Genomic DNA, 14,004 nt, shown 5'->3' on the forward strand with positions numbered 1-14,004 from the left:
AGTGGAGAGTGGGCTTTTCTAGACCCACAACCGAGACCCTCAATGTTGGCCAATGGATGGACCAGTCAAGACAGTCATACATATAATAAATTTTCGGAGCACAAGATAGAGCGTTAATAACGGTCGTTTTACAAATTTTTTAATTATAATCATATCCCCGAGTCATCAACCCACACCGTGACCGCTGGACCTAGTTGGATCAGTGATACTTTTCTTAGGCGGGTCCCTCCATTTCCCACCTCATTATCATCGATACATAACTCCTTCACCTTATCTCTTCATCCCCTCCTTTTCTCTTCTATTCGAGAGAGACAACAGCTCTTTTTTTTTTCCTTCATCACCACCACGCCACTTCCATTACCACCACAGATCTACCACCACCATCCACTACTTCCATCACCACAAGAAGACCTTCTTCATATTCTTTTTCTTCATTGACATGTCTAAGTTTTATGTATGTTGGGAATCTAAACTCTAATGTTAACTGAAACCCTAAAAATTATCTCGATCGAGCTCTAATTCTACCACTACTACCAACACCTTCTTATTATGTTTACAGAAACCCTAAAAATAGTCACCAGTTGATTCACGCACAACTCCTTCAACAATCAACATCAGGAGAAGTTGGTTTACTCGGTCAACCAACACCTTTCTTATTGGTATTGGTTTTCTTACTTCTAATTTCGAGTTTATTGTTAAAATTATGTTTTTAATTTGATCGATTTGTTCTTTGATAGAAATCAGGGGTTTTCATGAAAATGAAACCCTAGTTTTTTTTAATTGGGGTTTTCTTAAATTGGGGGTTGTAGAGGTATCCGACTCATGTAATTAGTAGTGTTTTTGGTGCTGATTAATGGGTAATTTTGTAACTAAGAATTTTTCATGATTTTAAGTTTTATGGGATCAGTTTTGTTTTTGGATGATTGTTGTTGTGATAGAATACGAATTGATAGAATCTGATTTTGAAGTGTTTGGTACCATTGTAGAGTTCAAATTTGAGTTCATATTTTGATTTCATTCTTTTTATTGAGATTTTCAGTTTTTTTGCATCTTCTTGATTGGATTCTAATGTATTCTATACTATTTTCACGGTTTGAATGATTGCTGATGGATTTGTTGTCGGTGGTGAAGTATGCTGGTGCTGTTAGTGGTTTGGAGGTGCTGTTGCTGCTACAAGGTGGTGGTAGTGGTGGTCGTCTCTTAACAATTACATGGTATGAAAACAGTATGTACTTCTTAAGCTTAGAAATATAAGATCCATGCTTATTGATTCAATTGAATGGTATGATTATCTGATAAGTTATTGTTTTCTAGGCTGAACATGTTAAAGCTCAAAGGGACAGCTCGACTGAAACAAAATTCTTTTTCAGAGAATAGATAAGGATGTTGCTGAATCATATGTGATGATACAATTACTACCGCCTTATGCATTCTAAAGTTTGCGGAGAGCACTTCATTTTCTTCACAATATTTGTTTGTTAGCTCAACTCTGGTTCGTTTCCTTGTGCAGTATGTGGTGGGGAATGAATGACTTGTGCAGGATGTTGGGACCAAAGATCAAGGTGTCACTGACTTCCTTAAAAAGTTCTACACCACCAACTACTTCTAAATCTGAGAACAGGACCATCCATCCTCCAATATTGTTCTGTGTTAGCCATTATGATTCAAAATTTTATCGCGTTTTTCTTTTGTTCTTGCACTTCTTGTCTATTTTGTGAGTTGAGGTAATTATTTGGGTCACTCTTAGGTGCCATGAGAGAATATGAATTGGTAGATTCTGATTCAGTTATTTTCGGTTACGTTCATGCTTAAATATGAATTATTAGAATCAGATTTTGAAGTGTTTTGTGAAATGGGTATTACTGGTATGTTGAGTTCAAATTTTTAATTTCATTCTTTTAATTGAAAATTCCGGTTTGTTTACATCTTCTAGATTCTTTTTTGTAGATTGAATTCTAGTGGATTATATACCATTTCCAGGCCTTGAATGATTACAGATGGATTTACTGTTAGTGGTGGAGTGTGCTGGTGGTGTTTGTGATGCTGATGCTGATGGTGCTGTTAGTGTTAGTTTGGAGGTGAAATTGTTGGTGTTACTGCTACCTGAAGGTGGTGGTGGTCTCTTAATAATTATATAAACATTGAGGTATAAATTAGTACTGTCTATGTTTTTAATTTGATTTTGTCTATGTTTCACAAACAGCAGCTGGCTTAAGCTGATCTGTTTTGGGTTTGTTTGATTTTTTTGGCTGAGATTTTAGGGATTTATTTGATAATTTGCATGGACAGCGAGAACCACCTGTTTCTTGCATCAATGAATGTAAGGGTTTGTTTCTATTTTGTTTTGCATTTGGTTTGGTGCTTGTGAGGTTTCCACTAACATGAAACTATTTTTTTTATGTTTCAGCATATGCGGAGGTAGTGATGTGCGATCTTAATCTAAGTTCAGAGCTGAATTCTGCACTAATGAAAGTCACAGGTGAGTATTTGTTCTTAATCTGCCTGTATTTGATTTTTGTAGCTTGGATTTCCTTAACGATGTAATGTGATCCATGTTTCCTTTGCAGTCATTCTTTGATTTGAAGAACACAAACAATGAACTCAAAAGTGAATTTAAAGGACCTTTACGTTAACCAAAAAGTGTAAGGAAACACACATTCTCTATGATTTTACCATGTTTATTAATCTTCATCAATACAACTTTTGTTAATGTAAATGTCTACTTGCAAACGAAACAGCCAAGAAGAGAAGCTTGCTGCCGGTCAAAGTGTGGGTTGGATGGATGGCTGTAATGTTGAAGACTTAAGAATTTAGGAATGATTAGGAGCCTTGGTTTGTCTCAAACTGAAACTCTTAACAAGAAATCAGTGAAGATTCGAAACAAGAAAACAACGAGAAATGTAAGCTGTTGTTGTTGGTTAGAATGGATGAGTGACTTTGATTTTGTTTCGGTATATAACTCTAACTGTTGGGTCCTATGCTATTCATGTTTGCAGGGTACGATTGGCTATAAAAGGGGTTGTAAACAATCTGAAGAATTATATAAAAATGATTGGCTATTCGTGTTTGCTATTCATGGATGCAATACAACAGATGTTTTGTTACTGCTGGTAACATTTCTTCTCGTACTTTATTCAATCGTTTAGATCTTTCTTTTGTATCTTGGTATAAAAATCATATATGTGAATTCTTCTGTACTGCTAGATCGACACTGTCTCTACTGTTTTATAGTCAATCATCATGGCATTATCTCATTCAAAACTAACATTGCTTTTATGCATTTATCCTCATAGAAAATATGATGAAAACACGAAAAACATAGAAATTTATACAGAAATGTAAACACCATATGTTATTAAAATGTGGAGGACCAAAGCGTCAAACTAGTGAACAATGTGTTAGTTAAATCTACATACAACACTGAATTCCATCTTCTTGTCCCTGCCAAATGCTGAGTTAATACATCCTTTAACTTGCGAGAAAGTGCAATGAGGGAGAGTAATTTCCCATTAAAGCAGCAATTCATTTTTCTCTTTGGGTTCTGCCTTTATGTTGTGGAGTCCTCCATGGATTCCCCAAGCTGTCTCACACTTGCCAGATAGTATTCCTGCATCTATGATGGGATGATAACTTTGCACCTTGTCTCATCATCTTGCAGGAAAGCATTTCTAAATTTGGCATGGTTCACCAAGACTTTGATCAAAGAATACAGGAAGAAAGGTGAACCAAGGTATGTATTCATATTTTCTTGATTGACGCCACACTTGAAACAGAAAGCATGTTATATTTTCACTAATATGCTTCAAAACGAAATGTTTTCACTAATTATGGGTGCCATGCTAGGTATAGAATTTGATAACTCAGGTATAGGACTTGACCCTAGCCTTAGCCTTGAGTTGAATCTTATATAGGTGTTAAATGTTAGGGATTAAGGATTGTGGTTTTATTTGACCGAGTTAATGCATACAAGTGATATTGGAAGCTTATGGCCTTGCTTAATTTTCAGTTTAAACTGATAGATTAGTCAAGAAGACTGCAATCCTGAAATGTTCCCATGTTAAGTGTATTTGTGTTTGAACGTTTAGAAGCTCAACCGTAAAATTGTACTTCATTAATCCATTTTACTAAATGAATATCTACTACCAATGTTAATGTGACATAATGTTAAAATTTGACAATTCTCATACGGCAATTAGCTGTGGATAACCCAACCCTGCAGATGGAGGTGGCTATGTTGCAGTAGGTTGTTCCGAAGAAGGACAACTACTCTCAAAGCCGGAAAGTTGCTATTCAGAATGTGGGATCCACTATTTCCTAATTAAGTGGAATATTTACACAGTTGGCAACAATGGTTGCACATCAAGGAGAACTGGTTATCAGGTCTCTTCTTCCTTCTGCAAGGAGAACAACTCATATCCCCCTTGTAATGTAATTCCGTTTACCAATTTATTGTATTTTTTTTGAAGTTATCAAATACTTAGGGTGAGGGTTACCCTCTTAGTAGATTACATCACTGAGATTATCTAATATCGTCCCTCTTCCTCATGTATTTATTTTTGATGTTTACTTGGATTTTGGTTTTAATGGAAGATATTTATCTTCGTAGGCTCCATTCAGTGTGTCAAGATACGAGTTATACAAACACTACTATTTGTATTTGGCATAAACACATTTCTGCAAGTTTTGTTTGGAACCAGGTTACCGGCAGTCATTGGTGGTTCTTCTACCTATATTGTACTTATCCTTTGCATTATCGGAGACTCATCTCTACAACGAATCACTGAACCTCATGAAGTAAGTTCTGCAGAAAAACTTTGATTATCTCTCTACCTCTTTCCATTTCTGCTGCTTAACTTTGACGATTCAGTTAGATTTATGCACATGTATGCTCTACTTGCAGAGATTTTTACACAGTATGATGGAAACTCAAGGAGTCCTGATTGTAGCTGCAAGCTTACAGATCATAGTATCATACTGGGATATAGTCAAGTATGGGGGCTTTTTTCGCAGTACACATCGATTCGTTTCTAAAGATTGTGCTGGCATATGTTCTAATTACAGCTTACTTAGTTCTTCGTGATTGAATCACAGGTTTTTCAGCCCTCTCGGTATGGCACCTGTAGTTGGATTGGTTGGTTTGGGGTTATTTGAGCGTGTTAACATGGGTTAATATGCTGTGAGTACTCTTCTTCGCCACAACTTCTATAATTTTTCATGTGAATTGTATTCATAGAAAGTTGGTTATGAAATTTATTGGCATGGTTTATCTCTTTTATAGGCATGAGGTATGAATTATCTTCGTTATTGTAACCCGCCAATTGTTAATTGTGATTTGTCATCTAATCTGCTGGTTAACAAGAACTGGACTGTGAAGGTGAGCAACATTTTTCTCCCTTTTTGTTACAAAGTAAAAAACACAACCGAGCTTGAGCAGTTAGAAAAGATTCCAAAATTCAAGGCTAGGCCATTGAATGAAAAGGTCAGTTTAGCTTTCTTAGTTTTTGACGCCAGCATGTGAGGTTCAGATAACATTTACTCTTAGTATTAACGAGTTTTAGTATTTACTGTTACTCAAAATGTCAGGTGACGAAGCCTCGGGAGTTCCACTTTGCAATTGATGAATGGATTCCTCCTTGCAAGAACAGTTTTTGAGTTGTTTGACAAGGTACAGACAACATAATCACTTTTCTCTTACAACTTTCATTAAACTCAGAACGACATCGGAATGAGCAGCTATATTTTGGGGATATATGAATTGGTCCCTCTATTTTGTAAGGTGAAGCTATGTAAAAGAATTTGATGTTCAATAATGAACTTAGTCCAACTTTTCATACTTTGAACTAATAATTTTAGTCCAGATTGTAAATTGAATTTGAGCTCCATTTGAGATAATCCTTTGTGTAATTTGAGACCAATGAATCAATGAATGTTAAATTGAATGATTATTTATGTGCAAGTTTAATTTGATTTGAATTTGATTCTCATTTGAATTCTAATTGGAGTTTCATTTGATTCTCATTTGAATTTGGTTTTCATTTGATTCTCATTTGAGTTTCAAATCTGTTTGATTTCAGATTTAGTCAGATTCACTCAGGCCAGTCAGCTAATCTGAATCTATTTTTTTATATTAAGATTTATATCTATGATTGAAGACAGTCATTAAGTTTGACCGTTAAAATCGGTCGTTGATATAAGATTTTCAACGACTCCGAAAGACGCGTCATAGTTGAGAAAGATGCTCAAACAGCTATCCTTTCTTCGACTGACAAAGCAAGTCATAGATACGAGTTAAATGACTTTCTTTGACGGTCGCGAAACTGCTGATTTCCACTAGTGTAATTTTGATGACCAACATGATGAGGAACTTAGTGAGGAATCACATTCAGTAGATAGGGCCGGAAAAACGTTCGAAAAGAAGAAAACGAAGAAGAAAAACACCGTTAACCCGTTGTTGCTACTTGAAGAGGTCGACGATGAGTTACCCATGGATAATGGTGAAGTCCTATTTGGATACGAAGAGCACATCGCTGTCGAAATTTGGCATCATCGGGTAATGGTGAAGTCGTGTTTTTGGTAATTTTGTAAAGGAATATTACACGTATTGGCCAACATATTTTTACTGTGTAGATCCTAAAAATGATTATAGTATTATGAAGCTCCACAATCTAAATAAATAGAATAAATAACAACCAAAAAAACAACGATTGTAGATTCGCTTGATTCAAGGTAAAATAAAGTAAACAACAATAAACAACCAAACCAACATACATAATGTCAAACAACAAGACAACAAACTATGACATAGATTTTCATGCCATTATTCTGTACGTGGTGGTCCTAAAACATCAATTAAAAAGAAGAAGACCAACTTCACTTGTCAACCTGTATCTTGCCACTTGTGGATGGACTAATTAGGGTTTTGGGGGTGCAGAAGTTCTAGCAATATTATCAACAAAGACAAGATTTGAAGAAAAAAAAAACTTTCACTTTTCCTCTAGCAGCAGTGTAAGGCTCTATCCCTAACTCTGGATCAATAAAACAATAACCATCTTTGCTACCTCGAAACCCGTCTTACGAGTCCCAACGAGTACAAGAACTTCATCATTAAAAATTTTCACTTCCCCAAAATCATAAACATACCCATTATTTTATGCATCCTCTTTATATTGATGGATGAGTAATTCGACATAGCAGATTGAATGACAGTCCTCGGAACATCAACATCATTAATTATCAGCATCACCACTTTTATCATAATCATCAGGGAGAACCTTTTTCCCACCACCTTCACTATCACCTTCACCAGCACTACTGTTACGTGATTGGTTTTGATTACCCATGTGTGTGATATGAATTTGTATAGGTTGTTATCTGAAAAGGTTATTTGACTAATAAAATTGGCGTTTGAGAAAGTATGTTGGGGCTGGTTTTTTCTTTGCTTTTAAATGAAATATTAGAGCATCATTTTGAATTGGGATACATCCCACGATAGTGCTGTTTTATTTCATACCAGATGATACTCGAACTTATTTAACTACTAGAGTATATAAGAAGTAACTTCACCATAATTCATCTTACCAACATTGTTGGTTTCAAAACTATAAAATTTAAGTGATTTCAAATAAGAATGAGTAACGCAAATGAAATTTGGTTTTCATGTTGGATCTATTATTGTAGCATGGGATAGTTAGTGTAGCACAAATGGTTAAGGGTAGTGAGGGGTAAAACAGAAATTAGAAGATATATAGTTAAGGGACACATTCAAGGATTAGGGAAACATCCATATTATGTCGCCTAGTGCCCGTGCGCTACAAAGGTCTCAGGTAGTGCAAACCATTTGTAATGTATTAGTTGATTGAGTCTCTTATTAATAACAAATCCCACTAGCAATTGATGTGTCATCACTACATCAAATATAGTATTTAGCAACTCAGATTTGCACCAGCTGTTAAGATGTTGCGAATTTTCTATTCAGTTGCAAAAATTTCGCAACAGCTTAAAATAATCACGAAACTCGTAACTATTTGATTATGTTGCGATTCGCAACTATATCCAGTTGTACCCGTGCTAAAAACTAGTGTGACTGCCTACACTTTGTAGCTGACTCGGTCAGTTTGCTATTCAGCCCATTCAGAACAAAACTGACTCGACAAACCTTTATTATCGAAAGAGATTTTATTCTGATTTCACTTTCTTCTTCTTTATTTCTCAACAAAACCCTAGCTCTGCTCTGTGGCCGCCTTCACTCACCACCAGCACCACTGAATCTCTTCTCTTTCACTCTCTTTATACTAAAAGATTGCTGAATCTGTAGATCTGATCTCTCTCTAGTAAAAACCCTAACACCGCTGTTGAGGACGATTTGAATCACAAAAAAAACTGCAGTTGAGGAGTTATTTGATATTATAAGGTTAGTGTTTTCTTAAAACCCAAATATAACCCCTAGTTTGATTTTGCTGATTGAAAACCCTAACCACGTTGTAACAAAGAGCCATACACTAAATCAAATCTTGTTCAGGTGGCATCAAAAGAGGTTCAAGAAGAGAGCAATTGCTGAGTAAGTTTGTGGAACATGAGTGAGAAAAATAGACCGGCTTATGGAGCTATACATACGGTAATACCCATTCAAGTTTTGTTGTTATTCACTCGTCATTTATTGACAACTAAAAGTTGTACCATAAATTCCTACTTCATTTTAAATTGTTATAAGCTAGAAGTTGCTTCTAGAGATATGTGTTTGACATTTCCTGAAATGACTTAACGGGCTTCCAACAACTTAATACTGTGCAGATATTCCGATAGAGTTAAAGCAGAGACGAAAATAATGGACCAGCTTGGACTTGATGATTAAGAGGTCTCTTACTTTATATATATATATATTTTTAATTGCATGATATCAACATGATATTATCTACTTTTAGGTGAAACATATTGTAACCATGTTTCTTCTGGTTGCAATATCACAGATGGATGGGGATGAGCGCTACGACTGAAAAATGGAATCTGGATTGTACACTTTTCAGGTCAGTTGTGCTCTTACTTTCATGTTGTCTTAGTTGATGAATATTACTATTATAAATACTACACAGACTACTCAGATAAGTTGTTCTTCTTCGATGTATTGTTTTGGGAATAGGTATCAAATTCTATTAAATTGTTTTGCTCACATTCTCATGCTTAAACACGCTGATGAGAACCCTGATCTTTTCAAGATATGGTACCCACCGTTTAAGAAAACCTTATCCATCTATCAAGTGTTATTTTTGACTGCAACATGAAAGTATGGGGTTTTCTTGAACACATATCCAGTTCATTCTCTAGAATGTAATGCCATAACTGGTGAATTTGTGTTTTATTCATTGAGGAAGTAATGAAATAGGTTTGATGAAAAATATTTGGTTTAGAGTGCATTTTTCTATGTACGTAACTTGATCTCTCAAATTTGGAAAACTGAGACTGATCTACCATGTATATTTTATTGCCATCGGCTATATTTGGATTTGAACTTAAATAGTCTAACTGTCTCTTTTTGTACAAAAATATGTGATTAGTTGAATATTGTTTACTTCAGTTTGAATTTTATCTCCAGGGAATAAGTTTGGATGCATAATATGTTTGTCCAATAATCTGATAACTTCTAATTTCACATGTCGTGTTTGGTAGCTAAGTGAGCATAAAACGTACGCATATGTAGAAGGTGTATATAAGTGCTTAGAAGAAATATAGGGCGCAAAACAGGAAGTGGTCTCACGCTGGATCCTAACAGATCGTTTGCCTCAATTAAGAGTCGTTTTTCTCCAGTCCTATACTATCAGACTTGTATCTTGTAAAGCGGACATACTGGTTTGACATGTATAAGGTTGCATTTCTATACTCAACTATTTAATTGTTCTTTCTTTCTAGTGACTTGCGTAATTATTCTCGTTGTATGTCTGAGCTTTTCTTTCCCACTTGTTTATGTGCAGAACATTGACAAAATCTCGTTAGCTAGCTGTCCTGTGCTAACAATTCATGTGAGTCTTTCCATTCTCACCTTTCAAATTACCTAGCTCTTCAATGAAATTTGTGGAGACTATCATAACATGCATCTCTTATGTATCCCTATGCAGGGAACATCTGATAAAGTTGTTGACTGTTCACATTGGAAGCAATTTTGGGAATTGTGTAAAGAGAAGTATGAACCTCTATGTTGAGTACATTGGTCACCTCAAGAAGTTTGTTCATAGTGTTGTTTTTTATTTTAAAAAAAATCCTTGCTTTAAGCATGTAATATTTTGCCATGAAATCTAGGTAGAATTGTAGTTCTAAATGTCAAAATAGGCGAACAAAATCTCACTATAATGAGTTGCATTTCATATCAGTTCCAGTTCTAGCTTCCACTGAACATCCCTTGTTTTCTTTGTCATATTTGTTTACCTTTTTTGTTGAATTACAGCTCACCAAGACTGCTGGATTTTCAGATAGTTGGTTCTAAATGTTGGCCCTTGATTTCAAGGCACATGGCAAGTGCTAGTGAAGAAACTCATATTTACGCCGCCCATTTGCATGGATCAACAACAAGAAATAAGCACTTTATTGTGAGTGTTTTACTGATCTCTTTGGTCTGAGTTCAGGAAATTCAATTAATTGAAGTAGTAAGGATTCCACTTTTGACTGTGTCCAGGTTTGCTATGAACACATTGCGGAGAAAGGGAATGAATGCCTCCAGTCTATAAGCCACCACTGTACCACCAGTCCATTCCACTACCACCTGTTGTTGCTTTGGTCTGCTAATTTGGTTTCAAATTTCAAGTTCACTATCAGGTTCATATGTTCACTAGCGAATATCAAATACTGGTTTTTGGAACCCATTTCTTATGAAGATTCTAATTTAGCTTTATCCTTACCCTAAATTTAGATGATTATGCTGGAAGGAGCAAAAGCTACGATATAGGATGTTGATGCATTAAGAAGTGGAGCTGCTGCAATGAAGGCCACGCAAAAAGAAAAGTAAGTAGATGCTCCTCCTGCATCGCTCTCTCTCTCACAGTATCTTTTTATGTCGCTTCACGAAAGTTGATGCCACCCTCTCTTACCCGCACATATATTTCAGTATCATTACACTCTTTTAGGTGCCTTTTAAAGACTAAGAAAAAAAATTCCATGTGCAAAAGTGGATGCACTTAATTCAGGAACTGCAAAGTAACATAGATGGCCCTTCACCTAGTTCTGCACGCTCCATGCCTTCATATCACTTTGTTATCATCCCCGTGTTGTTCTTACTGACATGGTGCTTGGTGTTTAAGGTTAGGCATCCACATGTCTGGCAAGTAAAACGATAGTGTTCTCATTTCACACACTGAATATTAATAGTAAATTGGTTCATTGTTTTATTGTAGATTTTTTAGCAGCTTCAGTGAAAGTGGACGTGCCACATCTATCTAGCACATTGTTCTTGCTGGTTCCTCTGGTAGAAATGACTCACAACCCATGGTGAGAACTTAAACTTCAACCTTTGGGCATGCCTCATGCAGCAGAAATGTTCACCTAGGTAGCTGGTTTCCTTAGTTCCAAAGAATGTGAGAGCTCTTTTTTCTTTAAATCGTTTTGTAAGAACCTTGGTGTGATACTGAGTTCATAGATTTATCCACATGACAATCCTTCATATGATTTTTATGGCGTGCTTCATACATTTTGTATACGAGTTAATCATGGTGAATTAACTCTAAGAACACTATCTTGATACTGCTATTGGATCAATTTGATTTCAAATGAACAGGGGAAACTTGATTTTGCTACAGGGAACTCTAATATTGACCTGGTTTTGACTGGTCGAAACCACTATTTTTTTGATGTTACAAACATTTCGCAACTGAGACAACCTGTTGCGATATTCCAGTTCGTAACTGTTCGTAGCTGTTGCGACCATCGAATTCGCAACTGTTACAAACAGTTGCGATATTTCAGCGTTGCAAGAGTTTGGAACTATTGAGAAAAAAATTCGCAACGGTAATGTATCTGTTGCAAAAAATTACAACATCGACTTTCGCAACAGAGTGGAACTGTTGCAACCCCACTTGCAATTGCCACATACCGTTGCTAAACACTGAATTTGGTGTAGTGCATAATCAATTGGAAATTTTAGTTTGCCACCACCAGTTGATAGACAATTAGAACTTAAAACAAACAATTATTCGCTATCTATGTGGTTCATTCCCGACTTTGTCCCTTGAATACCTAGTCTTATCAGTCTTATCATGATGTGTTCAAAGTATTTCCTTCGGGGGTAGCTAGGTCTCGGAAACATGCTCATTTTCGTCAACAACAACCGAATAGACAAAATCATTGCGACTCATCCTAAACTCTGGTGTTTGAGAAAACGCCTTGACCCACTTTGCCATTCCCCCATTTGGCGTTAATAAGAGAATACTCGAATTTCATGTTGTGAAGTACGTGAATAGTACACTCCGCAAACATTCATCAAAAAATTGGTCGAATGGTAGCTTTGGTCTAACTTACGATCCCATTGGTTACGAAATCGAGAAATAAACTAGAAGCCTTGATTAGTCTTCCTGAATTGGTGACATCATCCCTGAAAACAATATATATAAATGCAAAGTTTGTTTCATCTCCACAACTAAGTTTAGGTCCATCGAAGGTGATTAAGATTGGAAACAGAGAATCCACGTATCCTCGTGTCTTTGCTAAAGGAGGTATTCTGGAGTGACACCCATCTTCATTCCAATAACTATTAAAAGATGAAAAAAAGTTGCAAAATTAAGCCTATGTTCATGTTGATAAAGTTAAGCGTCACTGACACTTTATACAATGGAATATTAAAACAAAAAACCAACCAAGGAGCGTATATAGGGAAATTTCCTAGCTCCATATAAAAATCAATTGCATGGGTATACAACATAAACGCAGAAGCAACTTTTTGCTCGGCGTCAAGAGTCAATGACTAAAAAGTATATGTTACAACATTTCTTGGTTGAACCCACAGACGTTTCTAAGTCAAATTTTAAATTGCAAACTTAGATGCCAAAACTATATATACTTGAAATCGTTTTACCAAGTCAACTTCATATTAGGTTAGACTTAAGTTATAGTGGTGTGAGATGAAATACTTCGAGTTACCTTGAGGAATTCAAGACAAAGGAACAAACTAAGACATTATCCTTCAAACAAAGTTAGTAACTCAACACAAATTTTACTTGATATGATTATCTTCCCTCTTTATCAATATATCTATCTAGCTAAGAACGAAATCTTGATTATAGATGAAAAGACCTGATCATGGGTGATTAGATTAAAATGTCGCAGAAATAAAGTACATGAATTGTAATCATATTCTCTGTATAGTTTTCGAAAATAGCTGAGTATGAAAATATATACTAGCTGCCAAGATTTGGAGAACTAGCTCTTCGGTTCTCAGAAACTAGACAATATAATTTATTTTAATGCTAGATGTCATGCTTACGAAAATCCATATATACACCTTACTTTCGAGAACTGATACCTGGATTAATTTTAAGGTAGTTTTCAAAAACCCAAGAGAGTTGATTTCAAAATATCTAAGGCCAAAACCGTGACTCAATGCGTTTGTATCTTGGTTTGATCTAATAACTTTCGTGACTCAATCCTGTAAATTCTATATGTATTACTAAGTTATCTTGGTTATGTTAGCAACGATAGAATAAGATCTCACTTCTACCTAAGAAATATATTAACTTGTTAAGATAAGTATGTAACTAGGTAAGTTAGTTGTCTGAGAGATATATTTAAGAGTTGTCTACACAACTAACTTGAAAATTCTAATATTTCATGATTGATTGCTACTTCTATACTTAGCATTAGTATTTATGAGCTTGCTATACTCGGGGCTTGCCATAATTACTAGTGTATGTATTTAATGAAATGCATTAAGTGTAAGCAACTATAAATTGGTAATAAATCTAGTGGATATGTTGAACATTTAGTAGTGTTAATTATATTTTAGGAACCATATTGGAAATAATATTTTTT

At 35.4% G+C, this 14,004-nt stretch overlaps 2 long non-coding RNA genes across 22 annotated transcripts; both read left to right on the forward strand.

Moving 5' to 3' along the window:
- Positions 1 to 291: 291 nt before the first annotated feature.
- LOC113302385 lies at positions 292 to 5,945 on the forward strand. 21 transcript variants are annotated; one of them, XR_003336846.1, is made up of 16 exons: positions 292 to 659; positions 1,132 to 1,214; positions 1,315 to 1,400; positions 1,511 to 1,562; positions 1,948 to 2,146; positions 2,262 to 2,320; positions 2,408 to 2,479; positions 2,568 to 2,642; positions 2,739 to 2,900; positions 2,997 to 3,110; positions 3,659 to 4,428; positions 4,607 to 4,794; positions 4,901 to 4,989; positions 5,092 to 5,176; positions 5,279 to 5,479; positions 5,584 to 5,945. It is a non-coding gene; the product is annotated as an uncharacterized LOC113302385 (long non-coding RNA). The 21 variants fall into 21 exon arrangements; XR_003336848.1 differs by having other exon boundaries at positions 1,981 to 2,146; XR_003336849.1 differs by having other exon boundaries at positions 1,998 to 2,146.
- Positions 5,946 to 8,274: 2,329 nt separating this feature from the next.
- On the forward strand, positions 8,275 to 11,755 carry LOC113302515. Its single transcript, XR_003336920.1, has 11 exons — positions 8,275 to 8,410; positions 8,519 to 8,614; positions 8,791 to 8,854; positions 8,967 to 9,023; positions 9,664 to 9,859; positions 9,966 to 10,013; positions 10,110 to 10,174; positions 10,461 to 10,577; positions 10,664 to 10,803; positions 10,898 to 10,989; positions 11,379 to 11,755. It is a non-coding gene; the product is annotated as an uncharacterized LOC113302515 (long non-coding RNA).
- Positions 11,756 to 14,004: the final 2,249 nt, after the last annotated feature.

Source organism: Papaver somniferum, chromosome 8 (genome assembly GCF_003573695.1).
Source record: "Papaver somniferum cultivar HN1 chromosome 8, ASM357369v1, whole genome shotgun sequence".
Classification (NCBI taxonomy): Eukaryota; Viridiplantae; Streptophyta; class Magnoliopsida; order Ranunculales; family Papaveraceae; genus Papaver; species Papaver somniferum.